Below are 16,473 nucleotides of genomic sequence, written 5' to 3'. Positions count from 1 at the left end.
TGGTTGGAAACTATTTTGTGCAACTTTTTTGTATTTACAGTTTTGAGGGATAAGCCTCTTAAATATCAAGAGGCAAAAGAACAAAACAAAAACGATTTTCAATTTTTTTGTAGTTTATTGCACTTTTTTGCAATTTATGTAGTTACTATGCACTTAATGCATACATATTATTAAAATTTGGGCTATAACGGTTGTATTGATGTATAGCAACTTGAAATGCTCCCACAAATGGCACTACAGCATGTAAAATGTAAAGATAAACTCTGGCGGACTTGGTTCTATGGTAGGTCTTAAAGGGTTAAATAGCCTATGGCAAATATATTAGTGTTGTCTTCTCACTATACATACTCTTAACTTTATGCAAGAGAAAATAAAGTATAAAAAATGATATTTTTCGCAAAGAAACTCTGTCTTGTGGTTTTGCGACATGGTGCTGCTTTACGTGCACCCAGATTTGTGACATGCTTTACGGTAACTCAAAACAAAGACTGCACCCTCTCCACTCGCTGTTTACAGACTGCATACTTTCCAGATGACCACAGGTCAGGTGGTATATCGTGATATATATCGTTATCGTGATATAAAATAATTCATATCGTGATAAATATTTTTTCCATATCGCCCAGCACTAGTCAGGAGCTTCCTTGTGTTGATGTCAGTGGCTTCTATCTACTCCTTTGGCCAGCTTATTATCCCAGCAGGGAACCTGATTATGGGCAGGGCGTGGGTGTTGATAGCCCGGATATTGTTCTTACGGTTCAGCTGACACCTCAGGACTTGACTGACCCTCTGCAGGTACATAGTAGTTGCAGTTTTCCTAGCAGGGTCTTCGTGGTTTCCATTTGCCTGTGGGATTCTCAGGTACTTGTAACTGTCCTCTATGTCTCCAATGTTGCTTTCTGGTAGTTCAATCCCCTCAGTTCTGACTACCTCCGCTCTCTTCATTACCATCCAATTACACTTCTCCAATGCGAACGACATGCCAATGTTGTTGCTGTATAATCCTGGTGGTGTGAATCAGTGAATCCATGTCTCGTTCACTTTTGGCATACAGCTTGATGTCTTCCATGTACAGGATGTGGCTGACAACTGCTATTCCGTAGTCCGTATCTGTAGCCAGTCTTGTCAATGATCTCACTGAGGGGGTTCAGGCCTATGTAGAACAGCAGTGAGGACAGAGCATCTCCTTGGTAGCTCCCACACTTGATGCTGATCTGTGCTATGGGCTTGAAGTTGGCCTCTAGTGTTGTCCATCACATCCCCATTGAGTTCCTGATGAAGGCTCTTAGGGTCCTGTTGGTCTTGTATGGGTCTAGGCATTCCAGGATCCAGGTGTGGGGCATTGAGTCATAGGCCTTCTTGTAGTCAATCCAGGCAGTGCACAGGTTGGTCAGTCTGGTCTTGCAGTCTCGGGTGACTGCTCGGTCTACGAGTATCTGGTGTTTTGTTCCTCTGGTATTCTTGCTAATTCCTTTCTGTGTCCCACTCATGTATTGAGTCATGTGCCTGTTCATCTTAGCCGCTATGATGCCTGACGGGAGCTTCCATGTGCTACTGAGGCAGGTTACTTGCCGATAGGTGGATGGGACTGGTCCCTTCTGGGGGTCCTTGGAGATCAGGGCTGTCCAGCCAAAATTCCTGGTGAATTCCCTCAGTGAATTCTCATTACAGATATAAGCCTGGATCCATTTTTCTAACATTTTTGTTAATGTCATAAAAATTCCTTATTATCTAAAATAAATAAAATTCTGCCAAGATATGTAAAAATGTGTATAATTATGATTGAATTTATTAAAAATGACTGTGTCTGCACTAAATGTTTCTTATTAGCATAATGTGACTTCACCTGCTCTTCCACAGCATGTCTTTATCCTGTTTTCCTTCTCTCACCCCAACCAATGACAGCAGATGGCCCCGCCCCTCCCTGAGCCTGGTTCTGCCGGAGGTTTCTTCCTGTTAAAAGGGAGTTTTTCCTTCCCACTGTCGCCAAAGTGCTTGCTCATAGGGGGTCATATGATTGTTGGCTTTTTCTCTGTATCTATTATTGTAGGGTCTACCTTACAGTATAAAGCGCCTTGAGGTGACTGTTGTTGTGATTTGGCGCTATATAAATAAAATGGAATTGAATTGAATTGAACCAGGCCAACACTGCATCTTTCACATAGAAGATTCAAAATGGACACTGTACCAGCTGTTCGCTCTTCTCTTGCTTTGATATTTTTGATATCTTGATATTTTTGTCAGTGAATCTCCTGTCTGTTACACTGCCCATTATCATTACTGATATGGGATTATACTCGATACTTTTTTAAATCTAAAGAAATATTTTTATAATGACAAAGAAAATGTAAGGCTTCAGCATGAAGCAGTGTTAAAGGTTGTGCAGTGTGCTAGCATTTCAGAGTGTCTGATTACTGTTACTCATGATTGTCATTAACACGCACTCAAAAAGATCTTAAAGGTGGCAAGCACCTTTGATGCGGAGATGAGATCCGGATATAAGATTCATTTTAAAAGCAGTTAAGAGATTTTGTGTTTAAAACTTTTCATACGTTTATTTCTAGATTAGATTCAGATCAAAGTTAAAAATTGTATATGAATCCTGACCTGCTCGAGGAGTACAGGAGAAATTTGGGCAAAGTACTCCAAAAACATGAATGATCATTTTGAACAGTAATAACAGTAACATTAGTCTTTCAACCAGTTGTTTTTACTTTCTTTTTTGCTTGTATTTTTCTCAGTCAATTGGGTAAACTGAATTATTTTCATTACCATAATTCTTATCTCCACAAGGGACTTTTTATTACCGCTACGCATGAAAAAGCCTAGATTTTAATGTTTTATCTTTCAGAGACAAGAATTTGTCATTTTTATCGAAACATTTTCCTTAATCGTCCCCCTGCTGGTGTTTTTGTGAATAATTTTTGTGAACGATAACATTTTAAAAATGAGCTCTACTTTACATGTTTGTGTGTCAGTAATGAGACTTGTTTGATTTGAAATATAATTAAGAAATATATAAATCACTAATTTTCATTTATTTAGGTAAATCTAAAAAGATCTTTTAAAAATCTTTTTCTAATTAATGGTCTCACTTTGTCATTTACCCTATCGGTAATGACAATTATTTTTGGATCATCCTGCCATTAAATAAGAATAAAAAGTCCATGAAACTGTTTTATAATAATACTTTTATCAAAATATAAAATTTCGCATGGCAAGTTAAAAAAAATTGCTTAAATGAGAGAGAAAATATTTATATTTTGATCTTCCTGCGACAGTCTTCGTGAGAATCACCCGTGTATGGAGAGGTCAGGAGCGTGTGAATTACAGCCGAGGCTCTGTCAGGGTTTGGGTTGATCTCAGTCAGTGATGTTGGGGATCTTGTGAAAATTGATGGAATTATGAATGCAGATCCACCATGCAGCATGACAATGATCTTAAACACACTGACAATGCAAGAAAAGCATACCTAGACAGACAAACTTACAAAGGAACGATCAATCATGGATTTGTCTCCCCAGAGCCTGGATATAAACATTACTGAAGTGGGGATCATCTTGCCAGAGAACAGAGCAAAATGCAGAAACATCCAAATTAGAGGTCTGAATGTGATTTAAAAAGCCTAAAGTATCATTTGTATAGCCAGGGGTGCACATAAGTGGTCCGCAGGTGCGCATTAGCTGTCAAAATAAAAGACGCACACCAGATAAGAAGTTGCAACGCGCGTTTGCATACATAAGATTTTCTGGAGGAGGACAGACATTTGTTTAGAACTCTTAAAGAACCACTCTTAAAACCGCAAAAGAAGCACGTATTCCTGGAAAAGTGGTTGCAGGAGGTGAGCTGGCTTCAAACAAATGATGAACGCACAGAGATGTGGTGCAGAATATGCCGTGAAAATCCCACTCTAGCGGACAAAAACAGTGCCTTTTATATGCACGCAAACGCGTGTTGCAACTTCTTATCTGGTGCGCGTCTTTTATTTTGACAGCGAATGCGCACCTGCGGACCACTTATGTGCACCCCTGTGTATAGACTAAAAGAAATTATATTAGGCTTCTGAAGAGAGTTCAGACTGTGTTCAAGCATAAATATACTCACACCAAATACTGACTTTTAAATCTTATTAGAATGGTATGAACTATGTTTGTGCACTGTTTTGTACTGTGACAAATTTACATCCAAAAAACTAATAAACTGAGTGTGGCGTATTGTGCTGTACTTTATGAACGACGCAGGCTGTTTCAAAATTCACGAGAACAAGTTCAATAAAAAAGTTAAAATCTAAAAAAACAGAAAAATACATTATCCATCCACTAGGGCAGGGCAATATGGCCAAAAATATATATCACAATATATATTTGAAATTTTGCGATAACGATATAACTGATGATATATTTGACGCGAGACAAAATACTTTACAACTCCACAACTTTATTAGTGTAAAAAAACCCATCAATGTATTTTCACTTAAACAAGCAGCTGTTTTTTATGTGCATTAACACTATACAAAAATTTAACAGTGCAAATGCAAATTCCTCGCTGACAGTTTAACCAAAAGGCATTTCCAGTGGAAACTGGCCGACATATCCTCAGCATAACCATGTATAATATCCACAAAACTTAAAAAGAGGTTATACACACACAATACGCTAATATTATGTTGAAGCACAGTACGTATCACTCCGCGAGGCTCCTGCCTACGATAGCCGTAATGCTCCGACAATCCATCAGGCGGTGCGGCTTCGTAGCTTAGCAAAGTCGTACTAAAACATTTGACAGATTTCTGAGCGCCGTGTGCCACATAAAATCTGTTCGGTAATAACGACGGCCCGCTAGCATGCTCTACCAAAAAATGTGCTTTGTTGTGTATCTGACGGACGAAAGCTAAACCAGTTCCACACCACTGAAGTTGCAGCATTTTTACAAACCAGTTCTGGTTCATCTGTTTCATTCAACGATCCACTTTCGCCCTTCTCATTCTCTGTCGCCGCCATGCTTTTTCCACCATGTGCGTGCCCGCTTTACCCTTTATTCTATCGCAATATTTCATTTTCTTATCATTGCCTAACATTATACCGGTATTACCGTGAATGGTGTGATATGGCCCAGCCCTACCATTCACTTTATTCTGCTTATCTGAAATTGGGTGGCGGTGGCAGCAGCCTAGCAGGGAAGCCCAGACCTCCCTCTCGCCAGCTTTCCTAGCTTATCCGGGGAAATGTTCCCAAGCAAGCAGATAGATAGAATCTCTCCAGCGGACACTGGGTCTACGACGGGCCTCCTCCTGGTACGACATGCTTGACTGGAACATCTTACACAGGAGGTGAGTATCTCAGCTGTTTCCTTCCAATGGCGGCTCCACTCTGAGCCCCTCCCGAATGACTCCTCCTCACCCCAACGCTAAGGGAAAGCCCTCATCAACCCCCCAGGAAAAGCTTCTTTTGTCCCCTTGTATCTAATTTTTTGCGTACCAGCAATAATAGCGATTTATGGCATTTCTCACCAACGATGCTCCATTTGGTGACAGATGGTTGCATAACATCTGGTCTTACCAGCATTGGGTATCAATTAACATGTAAAACAATCAGATTAAATGACTAGTACCTCTGGTACCGACTAGCAATGGTGGAGGGTCGGGGTGGCTGGCCACCACATGCAGAATCCTGGCCACCCTATTGGCCACACCAAGCACTGCATGACAGCCGTCTGCATTTTTTTCCTGAAACTATCCCTGCACTGGTGCAGCACTTCCAGACACGTTAGCTGCACGCACATTCTGTCTTCAGATTGGAGTGGTCAGGAGGTGTGTCCCAATTTAGAGACTACATCCTTTAAAGGACCAGGCCATTCTAAGTAGGCCAGGCCCTTTGAAGGATGCAGCTCTGGCTGTTAACTGCAACCGTGACACTAGCGGGTAGAAACATTTTATACAGCATTGCTTGACAGAAAAGAAGGTGAAAATCTTAATTTTTTAAATTTTTTTTATACTTCTACTGACATGTTTCGCTGGTATGTATGTGAGGCTGAGAGACCACGGGACTGTGCAGCAGTAATTTTAACATTAGCTGATGAACAACAGTTGGCTAATGTAGTTCATGAGACTAGTGCTGGTAATATAATGTAAAAATGGTCAACATTAAATTTAATGTATTAATATATGAAAATTAATTAAAAGATTCAATTCAAATATTGAGCATCAGTAAAAAAAATAAAATAATTCAAGGTGCATGTATTTCTTTTTCATTTCACTTTGTCTCTTCATCTCAAAGACAAACCTCTCTTAGAGACTATATATGGACAATATATTGGCACCATGACATTTGTCTGAAAGCTTACTTATATGGGTAAAACGATGATATACAAACTGTGATTTCTGATAATATGAAAAGCAGAATGATATATTAAATATTCCTTGATTGGCTGAGAAAATGAAGCCATATCATAACTGTTTTAAGTCAGATGGAAAAGATATCAAAATCTTAAACAGGGCAGAGATTTTATTTAATCGTTTTCTGCAGTCAGAAGCACAATTCTTAATAGATATATCAATTTCTCATTTCTCATATTGTCCAGGGATATGCCAAATATATAAAGTTACAGATCTAACATAGCATCAATTTGCAACATGTTTCATCTCTTTTTGGAAAAATAGAGTACCAGAAAGGACAGGTGGAAGGACCACGCGTAACAACAACATGCTTGCCCAAATTACCCCCACATATACTGAGGAACACCGACTGACAGGAAGCTCAGAGAGCTGAGCAGACAGCAGCTGTCTAACACACCTGTTAAGGAACTCGGCTGATTTTTAAGAAATTTGCCTAGCTGCAGATTACTGGGAAAAATCACACATATGTTTGTGTGAAATACAGCGCAGAGCATGAAGACATGATGGTAAACTGATAGCTCTTTTTATTCTGTGCCTTTCAACAGTAACACACACACACACACACACAGGAGTAGCTGGGGATCAAACCACAAACTTTTTTCCTAGTGGATCACCCCCTCTACATTCTTAACTACTACTTTTGAGAGTGTGAGAGCCTGTATGTGTGTACCATAGAGCTATAGAGATAGCAGCAGCTTAGTACATACATCATATTTCTGACCACAGATTCATAGTGGATATTATCATGATGAACACACCTCGTAAAAGAGAACCTTCAGTACCTGTCATTTAAACATAGGCTGACCCAGTTTACTAGAAATGTTTCATCACTTCACCTCCAGATGGTTAAGTCAGAGTTCACTTTCCAAGATTTTTCACCTTGTGAGTGTGAGACTCAACTGCATTCAATGTCAATGCTTAAAGTGACATTTCAACTGCCTTTTCTAAACTGAAACATTCTGTGATTTCAGTGCTTAGATGCTAACTGCAGTTTTAGCTGCTTCCATCTACGACTCCTTGACTGTTCAAAAGTCTTTGACTCAGCTGCCCACAGCGTGTAGCCATTATCCTAACGTAAAGCAGAGCTGCGTTACAACAGTACAGCAGGTGCTGTTGCTGGGAGTTGCAACTTGAGACGATAAGCGCAATTCAATTGCTAAAACTAAAAGTCCACAGTACTAAAAAGCTAAAACTCTAAAAGACAGTCAGGGCAGCTCCATCATTCATTGTGACAATTTTTCTGGAAACTGTATCACTTTAAAATCATCAACTGTGAACTTTTATTGATCACACTTTACTAAATAGTTATTTCTAATTAAACAACTATTTCCAGTCAGCAGTGTTTGGTTTGTTAATCAACAAACCAAAACCAGTTCCACACCACTGGAATGTAATGCACATTACTCATGACTCTTCTTAAAAGCAATGCAATAAGTTATGTAGTTACTTGCTGGAGAAAGTAATGTTACACTACTTGTTACTCCATAAACTGACCTGAAACGCATGAATGAATGGAATGAATAATAATAATAATAATAAAATAACTGTATGAGAATTACAGGTAATTCAAACTTTACACTGAAATACTACCAGGACTCCTGGGGACAGTACTGTACATATTGTAATCATTCGAAAAGCTTGTGGGAGGAAGCTGCTGATCAGTCTAGAGGTACTGCCTTTTATACTGCAGAACGTTTGCCTGATGGCAGCAGTTCAAAGAATCTGTGGAGAGGGCGTAAGAGGTCCTTTATGATGATCAGTGCCCTAATCCTGCAGAGGCTCTGAAAGAGGTCCTGGACGGAGGGGATGATTCTCAGCGGCTCTAGCTATCCTCTGAAGTGCTTTTTTGTCTGACATACTGCAGCTGGAATATCACGCTGATGTGCAGTAAGTCAGAACACTCTCCACCACGCCTCAGTATAAAGTCCTGAGGATGCTGGAGGAGAGACGCCTGTTTCAGTCTCCTCAGGAAGTGCGGTCTCTGCTGGACCCGTTTTGTGATCACGGAGGTCCTTTGAGATCTGCAGCCCCAGCAACCTGACGACTTCCACTCTTTCCACTGGGCAGCCGCTGATACCCAGAGAAGTTTGCTCAATCTGCGTCTTCTGGAAGTTGTGATCATCTCTTTTGTTTTGGCTACATTTAGCACCAGATTGTCTTCTCTACACCAGCCTACAAGGTGTTCAACTTCTTTACTGTACACTGAATCATCGTTTCCACAAATCAGTCCCGCCACTGTGGTATCATCTGCAAACTTAGTAATTAGGTTCCCCTCATATCTAGATACACAGTTGTGTGTTAACAGCATAAACAGCAGTGTTGTTTAAACAACCTTGAGAAGATCCAGTGCTCAGCCTGATGGCTTTGTAGATCTTCCTAATATGGAATGCAAGGATGCATCTTCTATGGAGCGGTTGGGACAACAAGCAAATTGGTCAAATGATGCAACAAGGCTGGCTGTGATGTGTGGTTTGATAAGCAGTTCAAAATACTTCATTACAGTTGGTGTCAATGGGACGGGACAGTAGTCACTTAGACAGGATACAACTGGTTTCTTTGTTACTGTGGCCTGGCTGAGAGAGCTTAAAGATATCAGTCTGGACATCAGCACGCACGCCAGCACAGTCCCTGAGCACACGTCCTGGGAATTTATCTGGACCTGCTGCTTTCCGTGGGTTGACCATGACTAGGGTCCTCTGGGTATCTGCTGTGCTTACGATAACAACTTTGTAATGAGTCAGTGCCTGCACTCCCCGCCACATTGGTCTGATATTTCTTGTCTTGCAGAGCTGTCCTGAGATTCTCTCTGCATAGGTGAGTTTCACCATTTTTTGTCCCTTTAAGAGTGCCGACCTGGCCAGTCTGGCAGTTTCTTCCCCCGCCCTGAAAGCTGCACCAGGCTGTCGGCAGTGAGCGCACTTCTGTGGTCATCCAGGGTTTCTGGTTGCCACGTGCATGACGATCTTAGCTACAGTGATATTCTCTGTGCACTTGGAAAACTCAGTACTCCTTGATGTTTATCTGGTCTCCCAGTGAGGCTGCTGTCTTGAAAACCACTCAGTGTGCCTAAAGCAGTCTCGAAGTCCACCCTCTGGCCAGAGGCTGGTCAGTGTTATCACTGGTCTGCTGCACTTCAAGAGTGGTTTGCAAGCAGGCACCAACATGTTCACACCATGCATTGCTTCAACTTGGGAAGCACAGTCGTTAAACTGGTATGGTTAAAATCCCCCACCATCACTACACAGCTGTCTGTCATAGCTGTCCCTCTTCTGTTTGCATTCACAGCACTTTTGCTCTCTCCTCTCCGTAGTCTCTGATAGGATGCCGTATTGACTTCGTATGTCCAAGTCAGAGCTGAGCTTTGCAGTTCCAACCACATACTTTGCCCTGAGTATTAGTGAGGTCTCTCGTTCTTAAGTTTCACAGCCAGAACGTTTAAACACACCACTTCCACTCGCACTTGTCCCTAGAGGAGCCGCTGCATCCATGCGCAACGCCATCTCTGAAAAATGTAATGTGATTACAGAAACACGTTACCCCCAGCACAGCCAGTTAAATTATAATTCATTATCATTCGTTATCTATGAATAATATACATTGTATCAAAGCTGATAAAACATGAGCTACATAAGCTTTTATATATCATGTACTCATAAATACAAGACAGTCAAATGTTTTTATTTATTCATTTATTTTTTAAATAATAAAGGTTTCACCACTGATCAGTAATCCTATGCTCATTTCCAGAGCATCACGATGGTTCATTTCATGGGTGGTACTAGCTGCTAGCTATGCACTAAAAGCATATTAGGTGAAAACAGTGAGACCAGTAACTCCCAGTTTCTTCACTATGGATGCTTGAACAGTGCCATAACCACTGACATCAGTTAGTATGGCAAACGCACCCTACATATATCACTACCATATCTCAGCATGGTGTGCAGTCTGCCCTTAAAGAATTTGAGGAAACTGGACAAATTCAGGCCTACAAATCTCTCTACAGCAGATGAACAGCATCTGAAAGTCATGTGCTTAACAATAAAAAACAAACAAATAAAAACGTGTATTGTGCTGATAAGTAGTACCACTGACACTAATATTATCAATAAAGTCTTAAAGACATCCATTCCTGCTCAGCAGCACTCGTGTCCACACAACAAGAGACCAGAGGCAAAGGTCTCACTACTACACCCGTGCTTAGCGCCAAATTTCCTTTATTGTTGAATAATTGAAATGAAGGTGCTGAACACAGATGAAGCACAAGCTTTGAAATTGCTCTTTTTGACAAAACTTATAAAATCATTTTCACATAATTTCTTTGAAAAGACAAAAGTCTAAATTTCAGTTGCATCATGTAAGTGCTTTAGCTGTTGCTGTAAGAATTATGGCCAATGACATGCTTTTGGATAATATGAACTTTAAAATTTGTCAAAACTGCCCCAAACATTTCTCTTAACAGAGGGACAACATGGCATCTATAAACATAGTAGTTTTCTTTATAAAGTAAAAATTATTTCTATTTGAACACAATAACAGAATTATATCAGAAAAACTGAAATTATTATTAACTAGTTATGGCCCACACAAGCCTTTAGGATGGCAGTAATTAACCAGTTACTAAAAACGAAAAACAAAACTGTCTTGACCCATCATAGAAAAATCTCTTACATCCTTTTTATCTCTATGTTTTGAAAGAGTAGTTGTCAAACAGCTAACAGATCATCTGCAGAGGAATGGCTTATTTGAAGAGTTTCAGTCAGGTTTCAGAGCTCATCACAGCACAGAAACAGCTTTAGTGAAGGTTACAACTAGAGCTGGGCGATAGAACGATAACGATATGTATTGCAAAATAACTTTTTCTCAACAGAAAAATTTAACTATTGCGATAGGCCTCATCTCTCTTGTCCTCTTAAAAGAAAAAACAGAACAGCCAATCCAAATTAAGTAGCGCAGAGCCGAACCAATCACAGCCACAGCGTCGCGTCACGTGACTTGTTACGTGCAGCACAAGCGCCAAGGCGCACATGTGTATTTGTTTTTGCAGCCGTGCAGCCCGGGTAATGAAGGAAGTGAGTTTGCCGACTAGAGAAAAATGAACCGAGAGCGTGAGCGAAGGTTACCGAAGAAAAAACCGATAATGGTTCCAATGCCGGAGAGCTTGTCAAACGGAAGGGCCACAGAAGTTCCGTAGTGTGAAGGTATTTCGGCTATTTCAAGTCTGACAAAAAACAGAGTAGCGCGCACTGTAAATTGTGCCGAAAGCAAGTCTGGAAATACAATAAAGCGGTGCATGCTCAATCTCTGACTGAAAGCGCTGATTCGTCATTCGGCTTTTCTCAGACTAAAGTAACTGTTAAAACTGTTTGAAAAGCTAAGCTATACAACAAGGAGAGATTGAGAATTTCCTTTTAGTTCTCAGTTTATTTGATATTGACAAAAGTTAGTCAATTTTGTCTGTTCTTCTGTAAAACGACCTAAGATTTATTTTTAGAATTAATATTTTGTTTCTAAGTGGAATCGACAATTTAGTCTGTTTGTTTTTTCTGTTTTGAAACTTAAACGCTTTAGCGGCTGCCTTTTGTGTAGTTTGCAATATTTGCCTTTATTTATCTGAAACTGAAGTCTCATGTTCCTTAAGTACATCTGCCCTGTTGAACTTATTATGGGAAATAAATATTTAAATCAAAACAAGCTGCTGATTATTTCACATTTTACTTGTGAGCAACGGCACATTTAAATCTTACAAATATAGTTATTTGGCTTATATCGTGATATATATCGTTATCGCCTGAAATGAAAAAAACATATCGTGATATGAAAAAATCTTATATCGCCCAGCTCTAGTTACAAATGATCTTCTTATGGCCTCTGACAGTGGACTCATCTCTGTGCTTGTCCTGCTAGACCTCAGTGCAGCGTTCGATACTGTCGACTATAATATTTGATAATAGATTAAAGAATGTGAGAATCACCCACCTTCATCAAAGACTGCGAGATCTACTTTTATGACTAATTTATATTTTGATAAAAGTATTATTATAACACAGTTTTAAGGAACTGTAATCTTATTTAAGGGCAGATGATCCAAAACAATTCTCATTACCAATATAGTAAACGACAAGCTAAAATGAGTCATTAAAAAATTATTTTTAAAAGAGTTCTTAGACTGACCCAAATAAGCACATAAATGAACAACACACTCCATGAAAATTAATGATTTATATATATTTATATATTTCAAATCAAGCAAGTCTCATTACTGACACACAAACATGTAAAGTAGAGCTCATTTTTTAATTAATTTTATTGTTCACAAAAATTATTCACAAAAACACCAGCAGGGGGACGATTAAGGAAAATGTTTTGATAAAAATGACAAATTCTTGTCTCTGAAAGATAAAACATTAAAATCTAGGCTTTTTCATGCGTAGCGGTAATAAAAAGTCCCTTGTGGAGATAAGAATTATGGTAATGAAAATAATTCAGTTTACCCAATTGACTGAGAAAAATACAAGCAAAAAAAGAAAGTAAAAACAACTGGTTGAAAGACTAATGTTACTGTTATTACTGTTCAAAATGATCATTCATGTTTTTGGAGTACTTTGCCCAAATTTCTCCTGTACTCCTCGAGCAGGTCAGGATTCATATACAATTTTTAACTTTGATCTGAATCTAATCTAGAAATAAACGTATGAAAAGTTTTAAACACAAAATCTCTGAACTGCTTTTAAAATGAATCTTATATCCGGATCTCATCTCCGCATCAAAGGTGCTTGCCACCTTTAAGATCTTTTTGAGTGCGTGTTAATGACAATCATGAGTAACAGTAATCAGACACTCTGAAATGCTAGCACACTGCACAACCTTTAACACTGCTTCATGCTGAAGCCTTACATTTTCTTTGTCATTATAAAAATATTTCTTTAGATTTAAAAAAGTATCGAGTATAATCCCATATCAGTAATGATAATGGGCAGTGTAACAGACAGGAGATTCACTGACATTAACAAGAATATGACAAAGTGAGAGAACAGCTGATCTGAGAGATGCAGTGTTGGCCTGCTGGTCAGTTTAAAGGGAGACAGCACTCTATATGAGCAGGTGAAGTCACATTATGGTAATAAGAAACATTTAGTGCTGACAGTCATTTTTAATAAATTCATTAATTATTTTTTATATTTAAATACCATATAAATTAATGTTAGGCACAATTATAGACATTTTTACATATCTTGGCAGAATTTTATTTATTTTGTATGATAAGGAATTTTTATGACATTAACAAAAACAGAAAATGAATCCAGACTCATCGGTAATGAGAATTCACTGGGAGAATTCCCCAGGATTTTTGGTTAAATTATTGTGAAATTGGGGTTAAATGATAAGAAAAAAAAAAAAAAAAAAAGTTTTATCCCTTCAGGTCTTTTTGCTTCCTTTACATCAAATATCACAGTTTATATTAATAAGAACAGAGCTGCTGCTCCACCACATCGACCAGTTGAGGTGGTTCCAGCATCTGACTAGGATGCCTCTGGGCATGTCCCACTAAGAGGAGGCCCCAGGCAGACCCAGGACCACAGTGGAGAAGGTATATCTCTTGGTGGGCCGGGGAACGCCTTGGTGTTCCACCGGAAAGGCTAGAGAAGGTGGCCGGGGAGATGGAGGTCTGGGCTTCTCTCCTTAGGCTGCAGCTCTTATGGTTCTGTTGGCCATCCAGAATCCATGTGTGAAGCACTGAGTTACATGCTTTCTTGCAGTCAATCCAGGTGGTCCAAAGGTTGATCAGTCTGGTCTTACAGTCACAAGTGACTGCTTTCACAGTGCTTCACTTGTTCTACATTTTGTCATATTACAGCCTTATTGAAAAATGGATTAAATTCATTTTTCACCTCAAAATTCGATAGACAATGCCCCTCCCTCCTGACTTGCATGGTGTTTCCTTTTTTTGCATAGTATTATTACGGTTTGTATAGTCTGTTTATCTCTGTTCTGTCCACTCTTCTGCTGCAACAATGTGAATTTCCCAAATCTGGGACTAATTAAGGCCATCTTGTCTTGTCTGAAGTCTTTTTGAGTATGATGCTACAACCTTGCCACACCCATTTTTGTTTTCCTTTTTGATGATGAACCTTGCCCCACTCCCAGATCCGGAGCAGTGTATCATCAAGCTGAATGCTTAGATTGGCCTTGTGACCAGCTCTAGGAAGAGTCCTGGTGATTCCAAACTTTTCCATTTCTGGATGATGGAGGTCATTGTTCTCCCTTTTCAATTCACTGTTATGTGTATAGCACCAAATCACAACAACAATCACCCAAAGGCAGTAGGATAAATAAAATACAGAGAAAATCCAAACAAACAATGAGATGATGCCCTATGAGGAAGCACGTGGTAATAGTGGGAAGGAAAAACTCCCCCATTTAAGAGCAAGAAAAGTGCAGCAGAACCAGGCTCAGGGTCAAGAAGAAAGAGAGAAACTGCCCCACAATAGGAGCTCACACACTGGAGAAGCACCGGGGATTAATAATAACTAATAATTCAATTCAAAGGGGTGCATAGACCCACAGTGAGTGAAGGAGAAACACTCATCATGGGAGCCACCAGCAGCGTTGGCCTATAGCAGTGTAACTAATTCAGGGTCACCTGATCCAGCCCTACCCAAGTTTTATGGCTAATCTTTAAAGTATGGAGTGTGTCCATCTCCTGAATCCAAACTGGGAGGTGGTTCCACAGAAGAGGGGCCTGAATCTGAAGGCTCTGCCTACTTTAAAATAGCCTTGGGATCACAAGTATACCATCAGTCTGAGAGCAAAGTTCTCTATTGTGCTGATACCATACTAAGAAATCTATAAGAAAACATGGGTGCTTACAATGCTGCAGACTTCTATACCCTTGCCCAGATCGGTGCCTGGCTCAGCAATCTACAAACTCAAACTCTCCAGACTTCATGGCTTGGTCTGTGCTCTGACATACACCGTCACCTATGGGACTTTATATAGACAGGCTTTACAAATCAGGTCAAATCAAATGAATTTACCACAGGTAGACAGACAGAGAGAATGGCCTAAACTGATCGTTTTTCCATTAAAGTCAGCTAGCTGTTGAACAACATGATGTCTCAATACTAGTGTGGTGTTCAGTAGCTCCACTGATACTTGCCATGTTCAACAGCAAGTTGAAAAGTTTAACATTTTAAGACAAAACCCACACTGACTTCAAGAAGATGAATTTCTACAAGACAGCAGGTTACAATATTGTAGTGTAAAAAAATAAAGGTTTTATTTCACCCAGCATAATTCAGTTATTTGAACTGATGGAGGTTGATGCAGCACATAAGATTTGCTGTGGAGGTCAGGTCACCTTTAAAATTAATGGATATTTATTTAAATTTACCTATCATAAAAAAAACCTATAACAGTTATGCTGTGGTTACTTTTGGAACATGGTTTAAAGTCTACAAGACTTAAATGCAAGGCAGCCAGCTATAAATGTGTTTTAGAGGTAAATAGCCTTAAGTTCCTATGGGCCAGTGTTCAGTTATTTTGAAAAGAAGCACATCCAATAGAAATCAACTTTTAACAAGCAGACCCAAACTCTTTAACCAGGATTAGTGGTGATATTATAAAAAAAAGAAGAAAAAAAGAAAAGAAAATACAATTAATACCTACAAAAACACTGGCTCCTCCTTTGGCAGTGACTTAAACCTCTATGGAAAGAAAAATGTAGGAAAACCCTTAACACGAGGGAAAAAAGAAATGCTGCAGAGGATACATATATATCCATCCTTCCCCTGGTCCAAATATATGACCAGTGTAAAGAAAAGAAAACAAATTCTATCTAGGAAGCAACAGATAATGTAATTGCACAACATGGACTGATTCTGATTCTTATATAGCGCTTTTCTACTCTCCCAGGGTACTCAAAGCGCTCTATACAACATGCCACATTCACCCAATCACACAAGCATCATCTTCTATGTATTTAAGTGCTTTCTAACTAGCATTCACACACATTCATACTCCGATGGATGCATCGGGGTTACTATCTTGCCCAAGGATATTTGGCATGCAGACTAGGGGGA

This window comes from Oreochromis niloticus, linkage group LG11, assembly GCF_001858045.2.
Source record: "Oreochromis niloticus isolate F11D_XX linkage group LG11, O_niloticus_UMD_NMBU, whole genome shotgun sequence".
Lineage (NCBI taxonomy): Eukaryota > Metazoa > Chordata > Actinopteri > Cichliformes > Cichlidae > Oreochromis > Oreochromis niloticus.
The sequence above is the reverse complement of the archived record's forward strand: the minus strand, read 5'-3'. Positions refer to the sequence as shown.